Raw genomic sequence first — 24,467 nt, forward strand, 5'->3', positions numbered from 1 at the left:
ACTATAACAACGAATCATCTATTGCTATAATACTTCCTTTCTGACACAATAAACGTATACATTTAAATAAAACAAAAAGGCTGACGCGTCCACTCTTATTATCTATATAATTCTTTTACGTTACAAACTGTCGTACTGGGTGTGTTTCGTCTTTTTCGGTGAAATCCATTCGTAATTGCGCCTAGGTTGAAATATAAATTTCTGACCACGCTTATCCGAAGAAAAATTTTTCGAGTTACATAGAAACTTTGCTCTTTGTTAAATGTCGGCGCAATATCTGGCGAAACGAAAAGGAGAATAAATGATCTCTGTACGACGTCACCGTGTGTGGTTAGACAGAAAAATAAATATTCGAGATACTTGAACTGAGCCAGCGAGTAGGGAAAATACTAACAAACATTTCATAGACTGACTTTTACACATCACCTGATATTACTTTTCAGGAAAAAACTGCGCGTTACATGCATTCTTTTTAAATCTTTATCTCACAAATCTTCGTTCAAGTGCCCTACCATACGGCAGCGCCATAAATTAATTCCCGCCGCCTCGAAATCAGTTTCACTGGACATCGGTAAATTGCCGGATATTAACCTCTTCCCGCTTCTCTTTCATCCCTTATCAACCCTTCTAACTATCCCAGTCGATTACTGGTTACACGATGATCTGATCTTTCCACCGCTCTTCTGTTTTTTCTTCGCCCTTTTCTCCACCGTTGAAGAGGATTTTGAGATAAGTGTTGAGGAAAAAGCTTCGGTTCAATTTGTCGGCTGCCAACGTCGGTCACGTTTCTCGAGAAACGATGCGGTGGTTCCGGTCGCGAGAATTGTGCGGACACGTCGGAAACGAACGCGACGAAACGCAGTTGCTGAGAAGAATGAAGAGTCTACGGGTGGATAGGTGGCGACGAGACTTCCGCTGAGAAGAGAGTGAAATATCGACCCGACGAGTTCGAGCGTGAAAATCTATCAATTTATTGAGAAAAGGGGCCGATCTCGAGGTGATCGATCATTCGGTGATGCTACGACTCGTCGATGCTTTCGTAGAATTGTATTGGCTCGATATTTTGTTGAGCTCTAATGGTTTTCCTATGTGTCACGTACTGGTTTTTTGTTACTGTTAAATGATATCAAATTTAATGTACTTGAATCTCAATTAATTAATATGTAAATGCTATAATAAATGTAGAGATACTTTTTGTAGCTATTTATTACAGACAAAGAGTTTCATATCAGCGTGTATTCCATAGATTCTAGGAATTTAAAAAAAGTCAATTTAGAATCTTATTACTGTACAATGTGATTTGACGAAATAGTTATCGAATACTTATCATTCATATCTAGAATATCAATTCTAATAACAACATTCGCAGCAATGTGAAATTTTTTCCAAGTTATTTTTTGTAAGTTATTATAAACGAATCGTTGCGCGTTGATTTTGCTGAAATGCTGCTGGATTGATCCGCGTTCGCTTAATTGATGTTTGAGAATAAATAAATAATCTGGCCAAGAATGCTACGCTAAGAAAGAAGTTCTATCATCGATTAATCTAATTTCACTTTGAACTCGATATACAAATAAATTGATGGACGTATAGGAAGAATCTTGTCAAATACAGCATAAGACGAGTACAATGAAGAAGAAATACTCAAAGGAGTATTCATTGGATTGCCTGTGAATTGAGATCCAAGAATAGTCATCCGACAGAAACTGCTTCGAATCCTCTTCTCTATAGACACCAATTTCCTGTCTGAAAAGTCACCATTGAACGGCTTATAGTAAGGTAGACTATGGTGTCGATCTTCTATAGCTTTCGACTATCCATAATAGTCGATTGAACTCAAATTCTGCGCAGTGCTGTGCACAAGCATCGTCGAGATATTGATTTTAACAAACGTGAAATTTGTATGCTGTAACACGTAGATTACAATAGATGGTAAAATAAATTACGGTGTCAATCTTCTGTAACATCGAACAGTTCATGATATGTTCGGTCTATATGACTTAGAAATTTCACAGCCGCTATACGTTGATTTTAACGAAGCATGGTGTACCGTAGATACGAACTACAGTTGAGAACGGTGTGCCGGTTATGGCCCATTTATCCGCCGCTGTTTATCTTACTTGCATATCATTCTATCGTCCCGGTAGAACTTTCGTTTGCATGTTGCCACTTTATTACAACTTTTCGTTGTTAAATTGTAAAATATCTAATTGAGAAACGACGCTACGTCGATACGTATGTGCGTGTACCTATAGAACTTGAGACTATCGAATTATAAATGGTACAATTATCGCAGTATGACGTCTCTACTTTTACAATGCCAGTAATTACATTCTAGGTTTGTGGTATTTTTCTGACAATCAATCTAATCTTGTACGGTGTACTTAGCGAAATTAGGAAAAGGCGAGAAAGGAAAAGAAAATTTGTCGAGTTATTCGATCAAATTTTAATTCTATGACAATAGAGCGGTGTTGATTTTCTTTTTAAATTTAGCCACGAATCTTCTAAGCAATTCGATAATCTTAATTTGAATCCGGAACGATGTGAAAATTCTGATCTTGCTGTTATTATTCCTCGGTTCTCTCAAAGGAACGATTTAATACAATTGACGCAGTAGAAAAAGTCGAAACGAAGCAACTGCTTATGAGGTGACAGGCTGAGAGCGTGTAACGAAACGGCAGCATTTTGCTGCAACGTTTATTTCTTTCAATTACATTTGGCAGCTGCACCAAAACTCACCAACGACCGTTCTGGATTCTACACCGTTTGTTTATGGACTTCCATATATCAGCCTTACGAGCACTTAACAGAAAGAAATGGCCGCAATCTTTCGTCTCTAATTCAGTCACTTAACCATCGCTTATATTCCCTTAGTTGGGTAGACTCGTGTGAAGATTTTCCTGGAACGTCGAATGGCGAACATTGGTACGAATAAAATTCGACAGTTCGGCAGTTAATAAAATTCCCTTCACAATTCCTAAATCCTCCGAATCCTAGATTTTGATGAATAATTCCTCTGAATATTAATCAAGACCCTTGGATTATCGAAGAATTACCCTTTCCAAAATCACTTTTTAACGTTTCAAAGTAACCTTAATATCCATCATTTATTATTTACGTCGCTTTGGTGAATTTTCCTTTCCAAAATTAATCACTTATTGATCCTTCGTTTGTTCTCAGATTTATAATAAAATTATTTTTTTAGAACTATATTCTTCCACGTGAACTTGAATTAATGAGAAGTGTAACGACTGTTCCCAACAGCATAAATCTACTAAACGTGGAGAACGTTAAAGACTTTTTTCCTGTTGCATGCAAGAAAGTTTGTAGTGCGTGAATTACTTCAAAGAGACTCACAAACGAAGAAATTACAACAGCTTCGTTTTAACACTTCCTAAATTCCTAAAACTTCCTAAAATTGCTAATTCTCATTTAGGACGATGAAACAAAATAGTCGATGAATATAGTGTAAAGTACATTGAACGACATAAACGTTATTACCATTATCAAATATACAATATCACCAAGAAATAATTCTTGCAATTAAAATTTTATCCTAGAAAACGACGTTTGATACGCACCTGTCTGACACCCTTTTCCGGTTTTCAAATATAAGCTATCATTAATCAATTGGAAAAATAAGATGTCACTAGGCCAATCGGAACGTCAAAGAAAATTAATCGTTGGTTGGATCTGGAGGGCGAGAGACAATCGGTTTGATGATTTTCAAGCGAAAATGCGATCTGACGGCTGTCAAAACCGGCACACGGCTCAATCCAAGCCCGAATCGCTCGCCATGGCGAGATTCAACGGTAGGAAACGTTATTAACGCCGCGGTTCTGCGAGATGTATCAAAGTTGGGCCAATTAATACGTCATCAAAGGACGCGGCATGCTGGAACGGTCGCAATTTCTGAGCTCTCGAAGACGTCCCGCTGGGGCTACTGTTGCCCTGAACGCGGGAAACAGACAGACAAACGGTCCAGCGGGGGATCTGGGGAGCTGCACGATGAAACAATTAGGCGGAAATACCTCTAATGACGTACCACAGCTGCTGAAATTCGCCCGGCAAGATTCCACGTCGCGTTCCTCCTTAATCTTCATCTATGGACCGTCTAACGCAACGAAACGTGTCGTTCGGTATCTTTGAGAATACGTTCGATAGAGTTACGATCTCTGGCTGTGTTATTTATTTGAATTAGCTGTAGACATCCTGCAAGTTTTGAAACGTAAAACGTCGCGAGATAAGGAACTAGCGTAGCATCTTTCAATAGGTTCCTAACTAGAAGAAATTGATTAAGAATTACATCGTGATTCTGAAAATCGAACGAAATCTTAAATTCTACTCTGAGGAAGAATAATCTATCGAGTTAAGCCAAGATAAAAGATACCAAAGAATTCGCTTTTACGAGCGATCGTAATCATTTGTGCTTCGAAAGAACTTTGTCTGTAGAAAGAAAAAGATTTGAGTTTGAGAAGAAGAGCGAGTATTTTGAAAAGATTGGCGAATGTTTTGATAATCTTTGAACACTTAAGAACCAGTAAAAAATGTTCGCTATATATGGAGATAATGCCGGCTCAATTCAGCCAATGATCATCCCTCTGCAAGCTAAACTCTTGAAGAGAGGAACACGAAGAAGCAGAAGATCGACGATAAAATCGCGGCGGACGCGTGGTGTCGTTAAAGGGAATCGCGGCAAGTAGAAGCATCGCTTTATCTCGTTAATTTATTTCGCTGTTTACCGATCCCTACGTCGCTTAAAGATTACACGGTGGCGTCCGCTTAGAAAGCGCGGACGAGACGGTCGCAGCAGCGTGCAAGGTTTCACGGAGATCAGTCGGATAATTCTTTTCGACGGTAATCCGCTTGCAGCGTCGCAGAAAAGAAGCTTAGGACAACATCTGAGCGTACATTGAGAACGCTTTTCGCCCTTTAAACGGCGGATCAACCGAGTCGCCGCGATCAAGAACAATCAGGCACTGTCGTTTCGATTATGACAGCTCTGAGCCTTCACTCGAGTATCTTTACCGTTCTCAGAAAATTCGTGGAAATGATTATTTAGCAAATGACACGTTTGTATTCCTTCTTAATGATGTTTGTATGAAATAAAATCTTAACAATGTTCGTGTTAATAATACGCTGTGATAATTAAATAATTCAACCTACGTTCTTGCTCTTCGCTTATAATCCAGTAAACATTGAGGGTTGGTTGATGATGATCAGAATATTTGCATATAGTTTCCACCTTTGGAGAAAACTTCCAGCCGAGGACGGTCACATAGTTCACAAAGCTTTTTTAACCGTCGTACCTTTACGTTTTAAAATAAAGCCAGCATAGTAGTCGGATCGAATAGTCGATTCTTGTAACCAATCCTCTTATCAAAAACAGATATCTACTTAGACAATCATATAGTTCAGTTGAAAGATAAAATCAAGCCATCATAGTAGTCGGATCGAATAATCCGCTCTTTTATTCATTTATTTTATCATAGTACAGTAGAAGTTCATTTCTTCGAACGAACTTTTAGTGGAAGACCGATTAACTGAACCTTTGCTGATTGAATTCACTTATCTGAGTCCATATGATTTAAACGAAAAATAAATAATGTGGTGAATTGGTGAATTCTAATTATTTATTTATTTATTCGAGCCGTTTCCAAGATGATATTTTCATATATTACGGCGAAACTTCCCTCAGAAATTTTTGAAAATATTGATATATCATGTGAAACTATGTTAGAAATGTTATATCAAAAAATGGTGTAGCTAACGATACCGTTTCTGAGATGAAGATGTACGAAGTATGTAATTCAATATAGTTTTTGACGAATGTAAAGCATGCGTGTTCACGTAGAAGTTTGCGAGCGATTATACGCGGAAAAATATCCAAAAAATGAAAAAGAACCTATTCACGGGCCGAAAGATTCCATCACAAATATTTCAATTTTTATCAAGACGCAAGATTCCCGAAAATTTCCACAAGATACAGAAATCTCGCGAGTCGGTTCGCCTGCGCTTTTTTATCGATGGCTTGGCGATTAAAAGCCTTTTAATCAACGCGCTCTCGACCGGTTGACTAACGCGAGATCAGCTCGCACGGGCTGCTTGATAAGCGCGATTCCGGCGACGTGCCGATAATGCAAAGTTGTGCTCGAAACGGCGAAAGAGGACGAGGTTATCGGTGAAAAGGGCCAACCCTCCACGTTGCATATCGGCCGCGTTTACATCGATAAGTGTCTCGACGATCGCGCCGCGACCAATCGCCGCGCTGTTTGAATACCTAAGCACCTAAAAACGCTTCGAGTATCAACGTGTGCGATCATTCGAAGCACAGGACGATCACGTTCAAAGGTAGAAATCCACCCTTCCACCAATACGCCGATATGCACGCTAAAATCGTGGATAATCGGCTTCCAGCGGACGTCGCGTTCGTCGTTAACGTTCTATGAAAGATAATGATATCGTGGAATGGAACGGTGTACAGTTCTCTGGGGAGAGATAGAGAAGATAAAGAGCCTGCTTTGTGTGACAGAGGTGTGTGCAGGTTCTGCAAGTCTGGAGAATGGGTAAAATTGATTTTTTAGGGAAATGAAGAAGGATGAAGGATAAGATTGGTTTTTGCGAGAAATCCGAGAATTGAATAGGAAACGTGATTGATGTAGGTTTGTGTTGGGGTACACTGATCATTGTGTAGAAGAGATTTTGAAAAGGTCGACGAGCTAATCCCTTGAGCACATGCAACAACAGATTAGAGAATATTATCGGAATGCTTTAAAGTATCGCAGTATCAGAATATTTGGAATAGAGTATTTAGATATGAGTATAAATGGAAATGTTTCAAAAAAAAAAAAAAAAAACACGTGTACTTTCATCGACTGTTCTGTTGTTTCTACAAAGAACGCACGATGTGTCGAAATTAGTTGTTCAGGTAGTAGCCTATTGACTCTGTGTAATTGAAGCTGCATTCGGTACTACGTCTCAATTTGTTCGTACTCGGTAAACCATTATCAAAATCGATACACATGATGAATTTTCATGTATCCGTAAATTAATGAAATTTGTACACGTATATTCTCAAATTGTTCAAAATATTCCATATGCGTAAAAACGAATGAAACAGAATTCCAACTCTATCCTAAATTATTTCCGTTCTAACTTCCGTTCAGAAAGATCCCTGTGCTCAAAATCCCAATCGATATCTCTCGTACAATGCGCACATGCTTTTCGAATCGCATACATAACAACGAACGAGTTCTTGCCTACCAAATGCACTACTATAATCCACACGACGTATATCTATCTACCGGTCATAAATATTTCGTACAATAGTAACGATGTACGCTTCGGGCTGTGGCGCGGATTTTCCTTTGAAAAATCCTCCATCGACTTTTTGTCGGACGTTCGTGATGAATCGGCCTTGGCGAAGGGTTTTAGCCGACAAAAACGACTTTCTCGCCCTTCTACGATCGAAAGCAAGCCAACGACTGGAAAAAGGGTTAAAGCGAGAGAAAGAGAGAGAGAGAGAGAGAACGTTAGAGCACAGGTCGATACGTTTCGAATTGTGTCGAGTTGATGTACAGCGTGCACAGACGAGAGGATTGCGACTAGAGGGTGGAAGGAAGCCACTGGACGATAGACAGATGCAACTGCTATAACCGTGCAGCGAAATGGAAGCCAATAATTCTTTGTGCCCGGACGGGGACGCGCGTGTGCGAGTAGAGGAGGCGCGTGTGGGCGCTGATAGCGGCGCGTCTGTATAAATTGCATCGTTTCCCTTGAACGGTTCATCACGGACCAACGATCGCATTCTATTGATTAGCAGTCCAATTATTGGGCCAGGTAGTTGCCTATTTTTATCTTCGCTCGTCTTCTTTCACCAGAGATGCTCATAAAGTTTCTGTGCGAGGGAATGTATCGGAAAGTGGCGGGGAATCAAGATGAGAATTTAGGGTCTGGATCGTTTTCAACGGGGAATTGTAAAGGTATTAGGAAGTTTCTCGATGATTTATTCATACAAAGCGAAGTATATCGTAAAATAGAAATGAAAGGGATAGAATAATTCAGAGATTTTTAAGAGAATCATTCTTTAACCGGTTATTTGAAAGCCGTAAATCGTTGGATTTAACGCGATGCTGTGTTTTATGGAGCAAATGCAACAAACACGAGTATATTTACGACGAAATCCAATCTGAATTCCGACTTTAATCTTAATATAAGGATTCGAAGATCAGGTGATATAAATATCCTTCGGTAATTATTTAAAAACCACAAGATCGAAGAGTTCGTTCGTATTCACTCATATTACCCTTGGGCAACATAAAAATACATAAGACGTGCTAAATACGTGCGCTAAATCGAATTCTCGTCGAAATATGCAGTAGATCTTCGTTAATTGGAACAGGACGTCAATTAATGTCCGTTTAAATATTCTAAATTTAATATCGCTCAGAAAAATCAAATCGCGGCGAATTTAGAGCTTGCTAAATTGTCCTAAATTCAATTTCTCGCAATGTAATCGCAAAAATCGATTCATCTATTTCAATTGGATATTCTCGTAAATTCTTATTCTCATAAAAATTCTTTTATCGTCAACAACGACGAAGTATCATAAAGAAAATAGCATCAGTCAGACAATGGCGTGCACGTTCATTGTCGCGCTAGTATCAAACGGCACGAGGAGCGTAATATCGCGCATTCATCCGCGCCTATCAGGATCGCTGCACCACACACATATATTACTGATTATTGCGACGAGCCTCGAAGATCCGCCGGATACGGCGGCTGCAGTTTCAGTATCAGCTCGCACATTAGTTGTATCGCGGCGAGTGTCAGATAGCGCGCGTGCGAGCGTTAAATTTACCAGCATGGAATGTCTCAAGGATTTCGGTCAAAGTACCAGCGATCAAGAGGCAATAACAGGATGATGATAACGACAAATGGAGAGATTCGTGTCGAGGTCGTGATTCGACTCGAAGAAATTTTAAAGAGATCTGCCTTTCTACAGAATTCTGCGCTCTGTATTAAAATGATAATCACTTCCGTATCGCTTTCTATTTTCTACATTTCGTTGCTTGGCAGCGGCAGTGGTGCAATTGAAAGAGAGAAAATTTCATGGCAGAGAGGCTTTCCCAAATTTACGAAAACTTCTTCGTGAATCGTTTCAACAACGTTATAAGGCTGACTTAACGCAAGATATGTCACTATTCGCGAAAGTAGTACGACCTTTCACTTGTAGAGTCACAAAACAACCGAAGACGACCAAGTGTTGTTGTAATACTAACGTAGCTAAGGTTGATAGCGACACGGGTAATAATTTTGCCTTCTGACGCAAAATTTGAAATTTTTTGAGTTGTGTCACAAACGCTGCTAAGCAGCGAGCCGATGTAATATAACTATGGTCCGTTTTTTTGTTAAATATTGGTATTAATAATAGCATGGGGATAATACCTGTGTCGACAACTGACACGTAGCCGTTTTTGCTTTTTTTTTTTTTGAACGTTTAAATAAAAGCTTTAGGAAAACGAAAAGGGCGCTGGATAGCGTGTTGGAACACATATTGTTATTGAATGTATTTGTGTCATAAAAGATGGTGCACATGCAAGTGAAAAAATTGCAATGATTTTTATGAAATGAATGTTTGATGTATTGTTAGAATTGTAGATATCGAATAGTTTACGAGACATTTAATAAAGAAGAGGGTGTTTTATGTAGCAACGCATAAAGTATGCAGAATTTTAGTACTCACTAAAGTAGGACGGTAATGTAGGAGTAGCGACTCGGAGCTTGTAATTATCTCTTTTATCTCTGAGTTTTAGAGTCTCTAAAGATAGTTGTATTCTTTTCATTAGCGAAATAACATCATAATAAACCGTTGTAACAGATATAAATGAGAATAATTTAAGGGCAAATGTAAACGTGTGATAGCATATTACAGTTTTTACAGAGATACAGGTGTTAGGAGAACTTTAAATTATAATACACACAGATATATGTACATATATGTATAAGAAAAGACTTACTTTTATAAACTTTGCATGTATGAAACTAGGCGTGAGAAAGATACAAGTATGTGTGAGTTGCAAAACCAAGCCCATTTGCAGGTCGTAAAAGCCGAAATTAAATACAGAAAATGACACATATAAAATATCAACTGACTTTTTGACATCCTAAATTAATCCGAAATAGTTGCATAAAAATAATTTGTCAGAATAATATATAAAGAAATAATTTATTAGAAGAAGTTTTGAATTCGTGATAATTTAATTTTCAAAATTAAATCTTCTAAGTCTAATGTATTATCGCTATAAAATTGATAAATTTAAATATTTATATATCTTTATTATTATATATATTTTCAATTAAAAACCTACTCCACCGATAGAAAATCAGAATAGAAACAAAATATGCAAGCGCAAGAACCAGCGAGACTATTAAACGTCGTTTAAGTAGAATAAGATTACGTTGCCAGACAATTATTCTACAAAACGTCGATGTTTTCGAACGAATATTCCCAAGAAAGATATTTCCAAAGATATACTTGGAAAGATTAAAGTTGGTGAAATTTCAACGGTATATAGACTCTTATGGATTATCCGATGTTATAGAAGATTGACGCTACAATCTACAACATTGTGACGTCGATATTTTGGTAGGATACTTTATATAATATCTATAGGAAACTATAGCTCGTCGAACTCGATGAACGGCACTTTGTGAACTTTGTGTTCCATCAACTATTATCTATGGATTGTCTGACGTTGTAGAAGATTGACGCCGTAGTGTACTCTGCCGTAAGTTATGTCAATCTTTTGGAACTATATCTCTTTCGTACGAAACACTATGCTTCGTTAAAGTCAATGGAGAATAAGGAACAGAATTTTCGAAACTCAGTATTATGAACTCTTAACGATCATTCGATGCTATAGAAAATTGCTGCGATATAGAAGATTCATATTTAAAAAGGAAAGAAAAAAAAATTGAAATAATCGACGATCATCGTTAATCGATTTCGATTCGAAACAAGAATATATCTTTTTAAATTAAATTAATTTCTAATTTTGGCTATCCGCTAAATAATTTACCTGTATGCGCTGTATTTACTTTATCGCAGAAGAATAATGTTAATTATTATAGGAAATAGAAATGAAAAATTCTCGATTCATCGAAATCAATTAAACACAGATGAATTACTTCTCATTCTTTCGTTAATTATCATCATGTAATATCAAGGTATTATTGACGCATGACTTATAGATTCATTATGATACTATAGTTTTAATTAACGGGATAATAAATAGTGAATTTAGAAACTAGCGAGTGCAACTAGAAACAAGATAAAGTTAGATAGATCAGTGACATGGGCCAAGTTTTAATGGATTTAGGCACGAAGGATCTGAATCTCGATGCGTGACGGATTTAGAAACGAAACTCTAATTCCATTATAGTTTCGTACTGATGCCATGAGTTCAAAGAGTCGCCGAATTAGAGACCAACTGATATCTGCGATTTAGATTACCCTTCTAAAAGCTCTCGGAGATTGAGAGCCCTTTGATCTTCGGTTTTAATGGAATTAGATCAAAGATTGCCGAGATCCTAAACAGACCTAAATAATCTACGAAATTCAAACACGTCCAAAGCTTCGAATTCAACTTTTTGCAGATGATTAAAAAAATTATCGCATAGAGATTTACCATTTTCTCGAATATTCTAAAATATTCATAAATTATTACGGACAGATATATCCTGAAAATATCCTCGAACTAAATTTTTCATTAATTTTTCTATGAAGATCTTTTCAAATCCAGTCATTCGTCTATCTTATCATTGTCATAGAGCTCGAGGTTTGTTCTTTTGAATTTTTTGCTTCTTCAAGGGCTTAGGGTTTCCAATTTCCAACGTAACGTATCCCTTTCCCAAAATTCTTTCATCAACGGTTGAATCTCTTTCAATCCCTAAGACCGGACTACCAACGAATCTTATCAGCCAGGGCTTTATTAACAGACATTCAACTTCGTCGACCCTGGTGACCGTCCAATTTTTCCACCGATTCATCCGTACTCTTATCACCAGCGTGTTTTACGTTCCAGGCAAAATACCAGACAGTCTTGTGGCGCACAGAATGTCCCTGCATGATGAATTCCTCTTCCTTCGGGGCGAACAGAATTGAAACATTAAAATGGTAAACGGTGCTATTACCGAAAAAATAAAAAGATCTTTTTGTGGCAGAAGATTGAAGTATCAATAAAATAAAAGAACTTTCTTTTTACCGACAAACGATTTAAATTTTATGTGAAATACAGTAAAAGGATTATTAGCAGTGAAATAATTTATTTTAACTTTTATTTCTATCGCGAGATAGAATCATCCTGAAATTTCACGGCTATATTTAATATGTGAGAAAATTTTATTGAAATATTTCAATGAGTATTAATGTGTCGAGTAGTACACGGAAAAGGTTCGTGTAGAGCGGAAATCTAGTTTTGGTTTATTTTAAAACAAAATTAACGAAAACACGCTTCCTCATTCAACTAAAAATTTTCACTTCTATCACTCGCATCGTTTGCCACCCCCTCTATCCCATAAAAGCCATATAAAAAACCATAGTATTGAAATAATAAATAATATATACAAATACCAGAATTTAAAAGACACGTGTATCTCGTTAGTATTAAAACTTCCTACTCTTGCCATTAACATTGTTTAACATTTCAACCCATCTATCGAGGAGACGCCATGTATCTTCTAATTCCACGATGATTTAGTACAGCGTCGTCCTGGACCGTTTTCACGCGATATCCTCGCTGATTCGTCAAAGTCCATACGCTGAAAGCTTTCACGCTCGCGTGGGAAGCTTTGTCGAGGTTCCGGATTCCAGACGAGGGCGTTTTCAATGGAGCCTCTCGTGCAGTGAAGCTTTAGAGCGATATTTGTGGACACAGGTATATCGAGAACTGGTGAAACGCGGGTAGGAAACGAGAATGTTCGTTACACGCTGCGGATAATTCATCGAAGTGCGCCTGGAGGGTTCCCCGTGGATATATTACTGTCGTTCGCTCGGTAGATGAGCGAAAATCGTGGATTAGCCATAGACAACTTACCCGATGACCCGTAGGTCCGATAATCTCGTGCGATCGCGTGTGTCCACTAGATTTGTAAGGTTTGCTTGCGCTTGTCACGCTATTGATCCAGGGGATTCTTTTTCGAGCCATAAACGGTTTATGATCGACCCTACTGTGCTTCTCGAATTTTCGTATTACAAACTCGTTCTTGTTTCAACGATAAAAGAAAAAACTTCTAATACATTCAACGACTACAAGAAGCATTTCTACATGTTGTATTTATTATATCTAATCAATTAGGTCCAAGTATATTAAATCTCGTATCATTTAGTAGTACGTCGATGGGGCTACGAAAATTTCTGTGAAATATAGAACATCATAAAAAGAAACGCTTCATTGGGAGATGAAGGCATGTAAAAATATTTTCTGTTGCTACTTTATATATAGAGAGAGACAGAAAGATCGAATTGTACAGAATCAGACTTACACTTTAGATGAATCAAAACGTTCGTGTATTGATCGTCGTGCAGGACCCGTTGAATTATATGAAATATGCATATAGGTAGTACAAAATAACTGAAAACGCACACGATATCGGCAAACAATTTAGTCTACAAATTTTCTTACTAAACTAATACCACGTTGGAGGCTAGTTAGAAATTTCTACAATTGAGACGTACAATATACGTAGGAATACAAATTAATAGTAAAAACCATAAGTAGGGAAATATTAGACGAACCTCATTTTTGCTAGGTGTATACTTATTTCCAATTCACCCTGTATATCTCATACATAATATTCTCATACAAAATACAGTTCGATCATAAGGCCTCACAATTTCCTTCCATCGTTCGAACAGCTCGTTCACAAGATAGCTATTAATTCTTTCGAGAAGGTTATCTGGTTCCCATGAAGCTGTATTCAGTGTATCGAAGTATGTAGCAGCGGCCGTTCCCTTTGTACAGTCTCGTTCCTCGACGATTCGTGTTACACGCGGTATATCTAGCGTAACGGAAATCCTGCACGGTCGTATACATGTTGCCGGGTATATTTACACCGGAATCGATGAGAGCTGCAAGTTAACATCGCAGACCTCTGCTGAGTAGCCTCGTGGACTGGCCTCAGAATTGACAGAATTGGGCTCGCTTCTCACGCAGACCCTCCAAGAGCAACAGGACAATGTTAATGGGCCAGTGATCCGAGAGCACATTGTTCCGCGGCAAACTGATCCAGAAATGCGTCACGTTGCCGACGTTACTGTTACGTGACTGGCGTGTGTCGTTTGCCACAGTCAAATGGACTGCCATCCTGGCACTATCAAAGCTGGATTAACGCGAAACTTTGATAGAATTCCGGATTGAAACGCTCGAATTTGCCGAGGAACGTTCCTAGTCAGTCTTTTGTCTTGGTAGAAGGTTGAAGGATTTTCCAAGTTGGAGGAAATTCGTCGAGTTCATTATGCAGTTTGACAATTTTAGGATTGAGAATAGCGATCAAGTCTGGCTACGCAGGCGCTGGAATCTGAGATTTTTCCTCAATTGTGATTAATTGTTTCACTTTCAAGATGACGTTTCATAAAAAATTTTATTTAGTGAATCAAGAGTTAAGAAATTTACAAAAATGTCATATCGTTCATGGAAGTATCACGAACGTGTAGATGGAGAAATAAAATTATGAGCGGTACGAGACACTACTACTCATACAGACTGCCAGACATATTATGGTATGGCATGTGATATATAACGTGCAATGATATTATACGAATTTTGACTTTTAGATTAGTAGATATCATACAAGGAACAATTATAAAGAATTATCCAACAAAAGATTAAAAACTATATACGAGTGCAAGTAATTAAAAAAATAATTAGTCCTTTCGCTACAGACTTGGTTATCGCAAATACACAAAGGGTAAAGTATCAGGTATAGGAAATGAAAAAGTAGATGGGAAAGATACCGTAATTTTGCAATCAGTGTTTGAAAGCTGGTGTACAAGAGCATCGGCTTAAGACAGATTAAAGAGAATCAAGATACAAGAGCTTACGAGTTTTAGTCACGAGACTTGAATGTCTTCGAGAACAACTTCGCAATTCACCGCAACGAAATCCCTCTTTTCCTACTTCCAAATTACATCAAACATCTGCAAACAATGAACACCTTCCATTATCTTCCTCTCAACTTTTTACTATCGCTTCAAACATTCACTTGCCCTTCTTAAGTAGAAAAATTGTCCGAATAACTAAATTGTTCGAAACTTTTATAATTTTGTGATATCTCAACTTCCTTCCTTTCTCTTCTGGTAAAGAAATGTCGTTCTTCTTTCTCTGTCGTTCATTTTCAGCAAAATAATTTGCAAATATATTCTTAGTCATAACACGTATCCCGGCTGATCTCCACGCTTGTTCTTGCCCTTTGCATCTCTCTAAATATCTTTTCTTTGCTACATTTAATCCATAAAAAGCATGGAATACAAAAATATACAATAAAATTACATTGAATATCAAAAGAAATTCTACTTTGCTTAACATAACGATCGTTGCACGTGGTCATATCTTAGCCTTAAAACAACCTAATTAGTAACCTATTAAATTATCCCACTAAATTAACAAACGACTAAAATTACAATTTCCTATAAATATTAAATAGAAAAATGAAAAATCCTTCGGATAAAGTGCGTCACTTTTGTAAATGCCGTAGACGTTATAAATACTCGGTCTGGAAAGCGTAGTGACGCTGCATGACGGAACGCATCTACTTTTTGCGACCGTTGGCATCGTTAACGAGGCCTGGATCTTCGCGCTTTTCCCCGCTGCGACGCGGAGAAGCGCGCGTGCACACGCGCGAACCAGCTGAAAGTGGATAAAAAGCGAGGCAACGGGGCCAGATATTGCGCGCCGAGCCACGCAGACACGTTTTTCCCTTGAACGTAATTACGGGCCGATTGCGTCTGCGAAACGCGCGCTGGAATGCCAGGGATCGCGAGGAACTCGTGCTGCGACTGGTGAAAAAGGCGGCGATTCCGTGGCTCGATGAATTCCTTCCGAAGAACATGTTAATAGCGGAAAGAAGCCGGAGCAGGGGTGAAGTTCCGCTCGAGTTCCCCGATAGAAGGATCTTTATTCCCTTTGGTGAGCTTCGAGTCACTTGAAGCGAACGATTCAACGGGAATTGGAGCAAGAAAGAATTTGCGTTTCTGCATGTAAGAGGATTTTAAACGGACGTCCTAAGAGTGTACTTCGGAAATACTCTTAATTTTTCGAATCAAACGAAGTCTTTGATTTTTCTAATTGGATTTGGACAGTGCAATGAAAAGTAAATGGATTGTCCAAGGGCAGAGCGACATTTTCTTCATTTCGATAAACGTAGTTTAGAATTTTCTTGATTTTCGAGATTGAACGAGTTTTCTGTTACGTTTGATCGGGCGTGCGTGAAGACGGAATTCGGAATTTTCAGTGGTCGTTCGTTTATGGCACGGACAGGTCCATTCCCTTCTTTAGGAAATTCCGAATTACATGTCCTCTCCGAGCTGTAAATCTAATGACTCCGAGGTCAGGTAAAAAACCCCTGGAAAGGACCAGCCGGAAAAGCACGATGGACAGACGAAACTCAATGGTTGGTAGGGAGAATCAGCAACGTAGGAGGACAGTTCATCGTCAGACATCGTACCGTGAGGGTGAAATACTTCACTCCCAACAAGATCTTATCACCGCCGTGTTCATAACATCAACGTTACTTTCATACAACAAGTGCAAATACAGTGCTAGATTACTTTAACACTCGATCAATTAAACCTCCTCCACCTTGAGCGTTAAGTTATTCGAGGTACGCGATATCGACCGATCGATTTGACCTGACCGGTTGCTCCTTAGTCGAGAATTGGGGTGAGTATGATTTGTATAGTTGATACATGAATTTATCGAGAAAGAGTATAACGGTAAGGAAACTTTCCTAACTTTGCAGAGTTCGATTCGGAAATGTTCTAATTTCTAGAATTGAATAGAATTACTTTCCATTTGGATCTTGCGTTCGTGTATACAGGCAGATAAAAATAAAATGTATGGGAAAATGAATGTGATGGAATGGTTAATAGACGAGCATGTACAGTATAAGCGCAATGACGAGAGAATTCTTTTAATCCTGCAAAGTGCAGTTTAGAGTTCAATGAACTTTTTGATTCGGCTTCAATCATGTGTCTATAGGAACGTAAAAATAGACCTTTTTTCAAGGGGAAAGCATGATTGAATAGCGGATATGTGAATTTGTGAAGTATAAATGTATAAAGAGAAACAAAAATAAATTACATAAGAGCGAGGATGGATAAATAATTAATCCGTGATGATGTGTCTATAAAGAATAATTTGACAGTTTAAAGAATAACCAAATAAAATGAATTAAACGATTCTAATATAAAAATATGTAATCGTAAGGAGAAATAAATTAATCGACACGTTCATTTGTATTCTGGAAACCTTCGTGATTCCTATCTCTGTTATTAGAAATTATTAACGGTGTTATTACATACGGATGAGATATCGACCCGTTTCTCCTATCTGCTGCGATTATTCTTCGTGCGAAAGATACACAATAGCTACACTGCTCCGCAGGATATTAGACTACTGGAGGAACAAACATACCGAAATTTGCAGAACTTGGAGAATTATGTTTGTCCGGAAAGTATCGTTTCTATCCGGTTTCAAACTGTTGCCCTTGTCATATTGAGAGTATTCGATATTTCAGTCGAACGATACTTTGTCAACTTGCTCGTTTTTTTCAATTGCAGTTCTCCCATAGAGAATTGTATTTTTAAACGAAAATAACTGATCGATGTAGTCGGTAATATCATAAATTCGTTCAACTTTTACAGTTACTATATAAACGAAGAAAATGGAACGAATATATGTGACTAGTGACATATTAGTGGAACACATCGTCTCAGTATCGTATTCAAATGAATGCAATTATTATTGGATTGAAGTACCTACATATAAGGTATTTTAAAATTCTTATTTTTTAAAACTAAAATTCTTCTGGTCTCACGTAATGGAATAAAATTAGTAATTAAATGAAAATATTGAAATTTTTAGTATACATAAAATTTAATAAAGAGATCCACCTATTATCTCGCTAACCCGTGAAATTCTTGGGATTTATTCGAGTGTATTATATGAATTTTAATTATCCATAAGCTCAAGTGAGTCATGTACTTAACACGATTCGTCCCTTTGTTCAAGAATAATCAAAGCTAATCACTTAAATCTAATTTTGACTCTCTTAACACTAGAACCGACCTGCAATGTATACCTAACTATAGTATGCACATAGATGATTATAATTAACCTGTTAACCAGGTCATCCCTCACCTAGAAACTTTTATAATTACGAGCTTGATAGTTAATAAAGGCAAATCAATCTTACTCCTTTAGCCCTTCTAAGTATAAATATGCTTCCTTAACCTCCTAACCTTAAAATTGAAATGATACAATGGTTCTATTTTAATAAAAATCGACATCAATTTCGTTCAAGGTAATCTATTTATGGATCTCTTTACATTTTGATGCAACGTTTTATTCCCGTTAAAAGTCAGTTGCGTCGAACTTAATAGGACTGAAATCCATCTATTTTAAATTGATTTGTCTTCATTAATTTTTCGTTTCATTATTATAAAAAATTTTGATTAAGGTAGTAATTACAGAAACAAAAGGTTTGGTAAGGTCTTCGAGGTTTCTACTGTTCAACGTTTCAACGTGCAGCGGTTCCTTCTAAACGCGCGATGTGTTATCAGGAACGTATCAAGATTAGAACAATTACGCAATGTTAAAAATCGTAAAAATAAAAAAGTTCGAAGAAATGTTCGGTAATTCCCGTGTTGAACGTTTCAACAGATCTCTGTGCAGTGTGTCTCGGGGGAAAAAAGTAGAAATAGTGCAATTAATTTTAGAAATTTAAAAAACCAGCAATTGGAAAAAATATCTTTCCTAACTCTAGGTAGCGTTAAATAGTTGCCTGTGAACAGAGTGTCATCGGAAACGTATTAGAAAATGAGGGCGCGCGCACGCATATCGAAAGCGATACATTATTCATCGCGGTTGTTCGCCAAGTTTGATTATTCCGAACATCCGTCTTGTCAAGGTAATATCGAGTTGTGTAAACTTGGAGCATAAATGTCGGTCGGAGCACACCGAAATATTCAACTTTTCCAAGTTTCGCGCACCGCAGCGTCCTGTACGCAATGTATTCGCTCGCGAGGCACCATATTGTAAAGCCGCTGTTGCGGTTTCGTCGAACGAAATTAATGGGCTTTCTCCATCTCGCGTGAATTCGTGGATGAACTTCATCGAAACTCCAGTTCCAAGACTGTTCTCGCCGCTTTGTTAAAACTTTCGATAGAACGCAATATATAGCTCTTTAACGATTCTCTATCAACTATCAACTATAGGAGGTCGCGAATGACGCATGATCGTGATTCATGATTTAATAATTTTGCTTTGTCAGTTAGAAATGTTTCATGACGTGCGTATACATCGTTAAGCCATCGAATTAAATGGTAAAAACTTGAAAGCTTTTCCCTGAGATATATTATGATGCTTGGTATAATTTGGCAAGTTAATATAATAATACATGTGATAAGTTATGATAACTCTCTCACAGTACAGATATATTGTAATATAATATTGAAATGTAAGACTTGGTACACATGTAAGCTAGAAAATTTACATTGGAAACACTGCAACATAGATATAAGTAACAAGTTAAAAAGCGAACGAAATCTTCTAAACGTTGCACTTATGCCAATAAGGATTGTCCTAGGCTTTGAATCTTATTAAAATAAATAATATACGTATGTACATTAATCTATTCAGATTAATAAATTAATCTGATGATTAAATTCGTATGAAACAATTTTTGAAAATTGAACAACAGTGGCGAAATACAATTTTAAAGATACAGGAGACCTTCTGACCTACGTTCGCAACCGCGCGGAATTCAACGATCACAAGTATCGTGAAAGATTGCACGAGAGCGACAATGAAATATGACCAAAATATCAATGTCAGAAGAAAATTGGCCTATTCACAGATCTGGTGACTGGACGTTTCCAATTTTCTTCGAATTGCCGGCTCGGCAGCAAGATGCGTCACGCGTCGTGTCGCAGAAGAAGACGCGACGACATGCGTCTGTGGCTTAGCGCCGACGTAAGGGAACTGTCGAGAGGAGAAGCTTGAATTGGCGCTGATTGGGCGTGCGACAAACATCCGGCCGCATTTCGCGTCCCACGATCGAGAATGCGCTTGCACTCTTCTTGGTGCATGGCATCTGCTGCAGAAGCATCTTCTAATCCTGTATCTTTCATCACCTTCTTCAACTTTGAGCGAAAGTGTCGCGTGGGTATCGAAACAAAGACTAATGGGCTATATCACTCCAAAAAAAAGAAAAAACAAGAAGTTGTCGAGAAAAAGTCAGCCTTAAAATTTTCTCACAGTATCCAAATAATAGACGTTCCATTGACAGAGTGTGACAGATGTTTGCAGGAGTTTATAGCAGATATTTAACAGATTTTTTAAAAGCTTACAAAATATAAATTCGTTGAATCAACCTTAAAAAACTGTGGAAAGATATGTTCCTTAACAAATGTTAGGTGCTTAAGATTAGGCGTTTAAATTGAAATATTTAAAAAATATTGAGACTGAGATATTTTAAAAATATCGCAACTGAGGTATTTCAGACTATAAAGTAACAGAAAGTTCTACGATAAAACAGGTCTGTATCGTACCAATCGTTATTCTCTATTCGTATACGCAGTAATTACACTGTTCCTCTTTTAAGTAAAATATTACAGTCGAATTAATTGGTAGGTACCACGTGTAAGGTTTCGACGATATTCAGGCAAATCGGAGGATTTCGAGCAAGCGTGATTCGGAATATTGCACCGCTCGAGGCTGCAAAGGGCTGGAACGCAATACGGACAGATTCGTAGCCTGGCCACATCGATGCGAAATTACATGTCAATGTCCACGCGAGAGTATTAGGTTTCGTGATTGACGACGGTTTACTCCGAACCTACAATTGCTTGCAGAACGGTCATAGGTTATCTATTAAGATTGATCCGTGTCGAGGCAAAGCACTATATCAATTAACCGAAAGGCGTGTTCATCCGGCGGCTGGATCAGCCGAAGGCGATCAATCGCGATCTCAAGATATCGATCGACCTGATCGACCAACGATCCAATTTAATCCGTTACGCTCTAGATATTCAGCCTTGGAATTTGTTACTGTTGTGCGAAGTAGAACGACGTTCTTAACATTGAAAAATTACATAGAGTTCCTCTTGCCGTTCAAATTACACGGAACATTCTAAAATTGAACCTATTTAACTCTTTTAGAAACTTGTAGTGCAAGCTTTGAATCAACCAGTAATTTGGACGAATTGCTATTTAAACACGTATTCTTAGAATTTGTCAGTGTTTTCGAAAGCGGAATAAAATTAGCGTTACGGATAAGTCGACCATTATTTGCAATAACGTAACGACGAAGATATTAGGTCGTCCGAAAAGTTTCTTTCGTTTTACAAAGAAATAGTGGATGCACGACATTTTCCGTTTTATATTATTTTATCGAACTACGTATGATCCATTTTGTTCTATCGAGATGAAGATTACAACGTTCGACAGATTAGGTTTCATGTTTGTATAAAGATGCGTTGTTGTAAAAGACGGGTCTGTAAAAGAAAGACACTTTTTGGACAACCTGATGTAATACAAAGTTATGAAACCTTGTAAAAAGAAGAATCGAAACTACGATTTCTGTCATAAATATGATTCCACGTTAGAAACCAAGATTTAGGAAATCCACTTAAATTCGAGCTAAAAAGAATTACAAATTGTATTGTTAAATTAAAAACTAGAGATCTTACTCGTCACTTTACAGATCTACCTACAAATTAGTCAAATAACCATACACGTCGACTCTCTTAAAGCGTGTATCGCGAAAAACTCATGGCACGAAATTCTAGCGATTACCAACAGCGTACTTCATAAATGGAAACAGAAGGAACACGATCGTTTGCGAATACTACCGGACGCGTAATTAACTTTAAAGGCTGGCCAGAGGAGAGTCTGGCTCGTCGCATACTATATTACCGCGCAATTAAGATATAGGTCCCCAAGGAAACCCAGGAGTCAAGCAACTGCCAGCAACAATTTGGTGGTACGTAATTACGCCACCACGAAATAACGCGGGATTTCCAGAGAGCTCTTTGTCTCTTTCTCTCCCCCCCCCCTCCCTTGTTCTGTTACTAGAGGGTTTGCAATCGCGGGGCCATTGCCTTCAGGTTATCCGAACCTAAATTGGGTCCATATCGAGCCGAGACGAATAGTTCGGCCCGTAGGGTTATTCGTCTTGTCGAATTAACCGTGCAACTAGCCGGTAGAGTCCGAGAGCCGTGGCGATCGTTTGCCAAGATTGAGGAAAATTGAGGATGAACAGGCCACCGATTTTGGGATTACAAGATTCATGGGAGGTGATAGAGTGTACAGAAGGCGATTTCGAATCGGCAGAACAGATTTTAGGAAGATTCATGGCTCCAAGTAGAAATTCAACATTTTGAGCTTTCTCTCGATTTGCAATTTTGTTACGGTCAAAATTAGTGAACAATCGGCAAGGCAAGATTTTACGAAGATTCATGACTTGAAATGGGGAAGTGAATACTTTGTGCCTTCTGTTGGTTTAGAATCTTGTTATGAACAAAGTTTGTGAAATGTTGGGAAATTTCGTAGTTTGGCATGGGCAATTCGATGTTTCTGCTAATAAAATATCATAATTATCAAACGAACGAAAAACGAGGAATTCAATATGTCATATTTTCTGTTGGAATTGTCTTGTTGGTAGAATAAAAATTTAGAGAAATGAAAAGAGCAACGGGGTACGGGATTTCGTGAAATACTACGAAAAGTATGCAAAATTCGTTGTGGATGATAAATTATGTGGAAGGTGGTTGATAAAATGGAAGATCGATCGAACAATTGTAAGAACAATTCTATACAATCTCAAACTTCCGATCATTTCTTAAATCCTAAACGTCATCAATCAAAAATAAGCTTTGCAGTAGCAACGTTCTTAAATTTAATTCGAAATTATCCCCAGTAAGATAACAAGCACGCGACAAGAACTTCAAAGAGCTTCAAACTCGCAATCAGCTGATCGCTGGCCGAGATATTTGATTACGTATCAAAGGAATAAATCGTTCCCGGGTGTTTAGCGAGAATCTTTGTCACGTTTCCCATTCATTACACATAATAGTACGTTTCGTGTGTGGCAAATACAATTTATCGCTCATGGTCATGAAATTCTACGGCCAGATTAACCGATCCTGATATTCCTGATACTTTTACGTCGACGATTCCCTCTTTCATTTAGGTTTACACAACAGAAAATATATGAAAAATGGTATAATTATAATAGAATAATGTTAAAAGTACGACAAAACGATGGTACCGCAAACGATGTAACCGCATAACGAAGTTGAAACTGTGGATCGTATAAATTATATTCGACAAATCGCCGTTGGAACGTAAATGATCAATTAATATTTGCGTTTTCAACTTGTTATAGTTTAAACATAAATCTATTATCAGGAAACATTCGGTACAATCAATGTGTTTTTACGAAGAAAATGTAAGGACATATTTGTTCACTTTTTAAAAAGTTTCACGTGTTTTTAAATTAATAAATCTATCAAAAGCTTTAATTATCAGAGTTGCCATGCCAATGTTTTTCCGACTCGAAAAATGAATTTTAATTCATCGAGTTTCCAATAGCTTTTAATAAACGCGGATGAGCGTTAACATATCGGGCAGAATTATACTTCAACTAACGAATTTTGTTCAAAAGTATGTAAAACAAGCAGCGTACCATATTATTCTGCAATTTCCAATTTTCTATATGAGGAAAAAAAACCGCTAAATTGCAATCAGCTCGACAATCGGTCGTTTATTTTCCTCTAGTCAAATAAAATATTCCGCGTCCCTTAAGTCTCGATCTAAAAATTGCCTTAATGAATATTTTCTATGAACACATTTCGCTCTGTCCGCGTAAGCATATCTTTCGTACGTTACTAATTATGCTCCATTATTCATCAAACAGAGAGTGTGCGTTAGTGTATTATGTAACTAAAAATAACATAGATAATTAAAGAAATAATTGACATTTTAACCTCGAAGATATATTTTTATATGCTTTAACCCTAAAAGAAGTTTCCACGATTTCAAAAGAAAACACACAATTTTCTCAAACTTCTTGGAATCGTAGGATTTAGTTTGCAAGAGCTAAATAATTGACCACGTTTTTCATAGCAGAATATCCAAAATAGCAGTATCCAAAGCAGTATCCAAAATAAAATTACGTTAATTAAC

At 37.6% G+C, this 24,467-nt stretch overlaps 1 protein-coding gene across 3 annotated transcripts in view; it reads right to left on the bottom strand.

Moving 5' to 3' along the window:
* LOC117232311 (bifunctional heparan sulfate N-deacetylase/N-sulfotransferase) overlaps positions 1-24,467 on the bottom strand; it is a 368,371-nt gene that overhangs the window by 70,899 nt on the left and 273,005 nt on the right. The gene's annotated exons all lie outside the window — the stretch shown is intronic.

Source organism: Bombus vosnesenskii, unplaced genomic scaffold, assembly GCF_011952255.1.
Source record: "Bombus vosnesenskii isolate JDL3184/JDL3185 unplaced genomic scaffold, Bvos_JDL3184-5_v1.1 scf7180000013285, whole genome shotgun sequence".
In the NCBI taxonomy this organism is placed as follows: Eukaryota; Metazoa; Arthropoda; class Insecta; order Hymenoptera; family Apidae; genus Bombus; species Bombus vosnesenskii.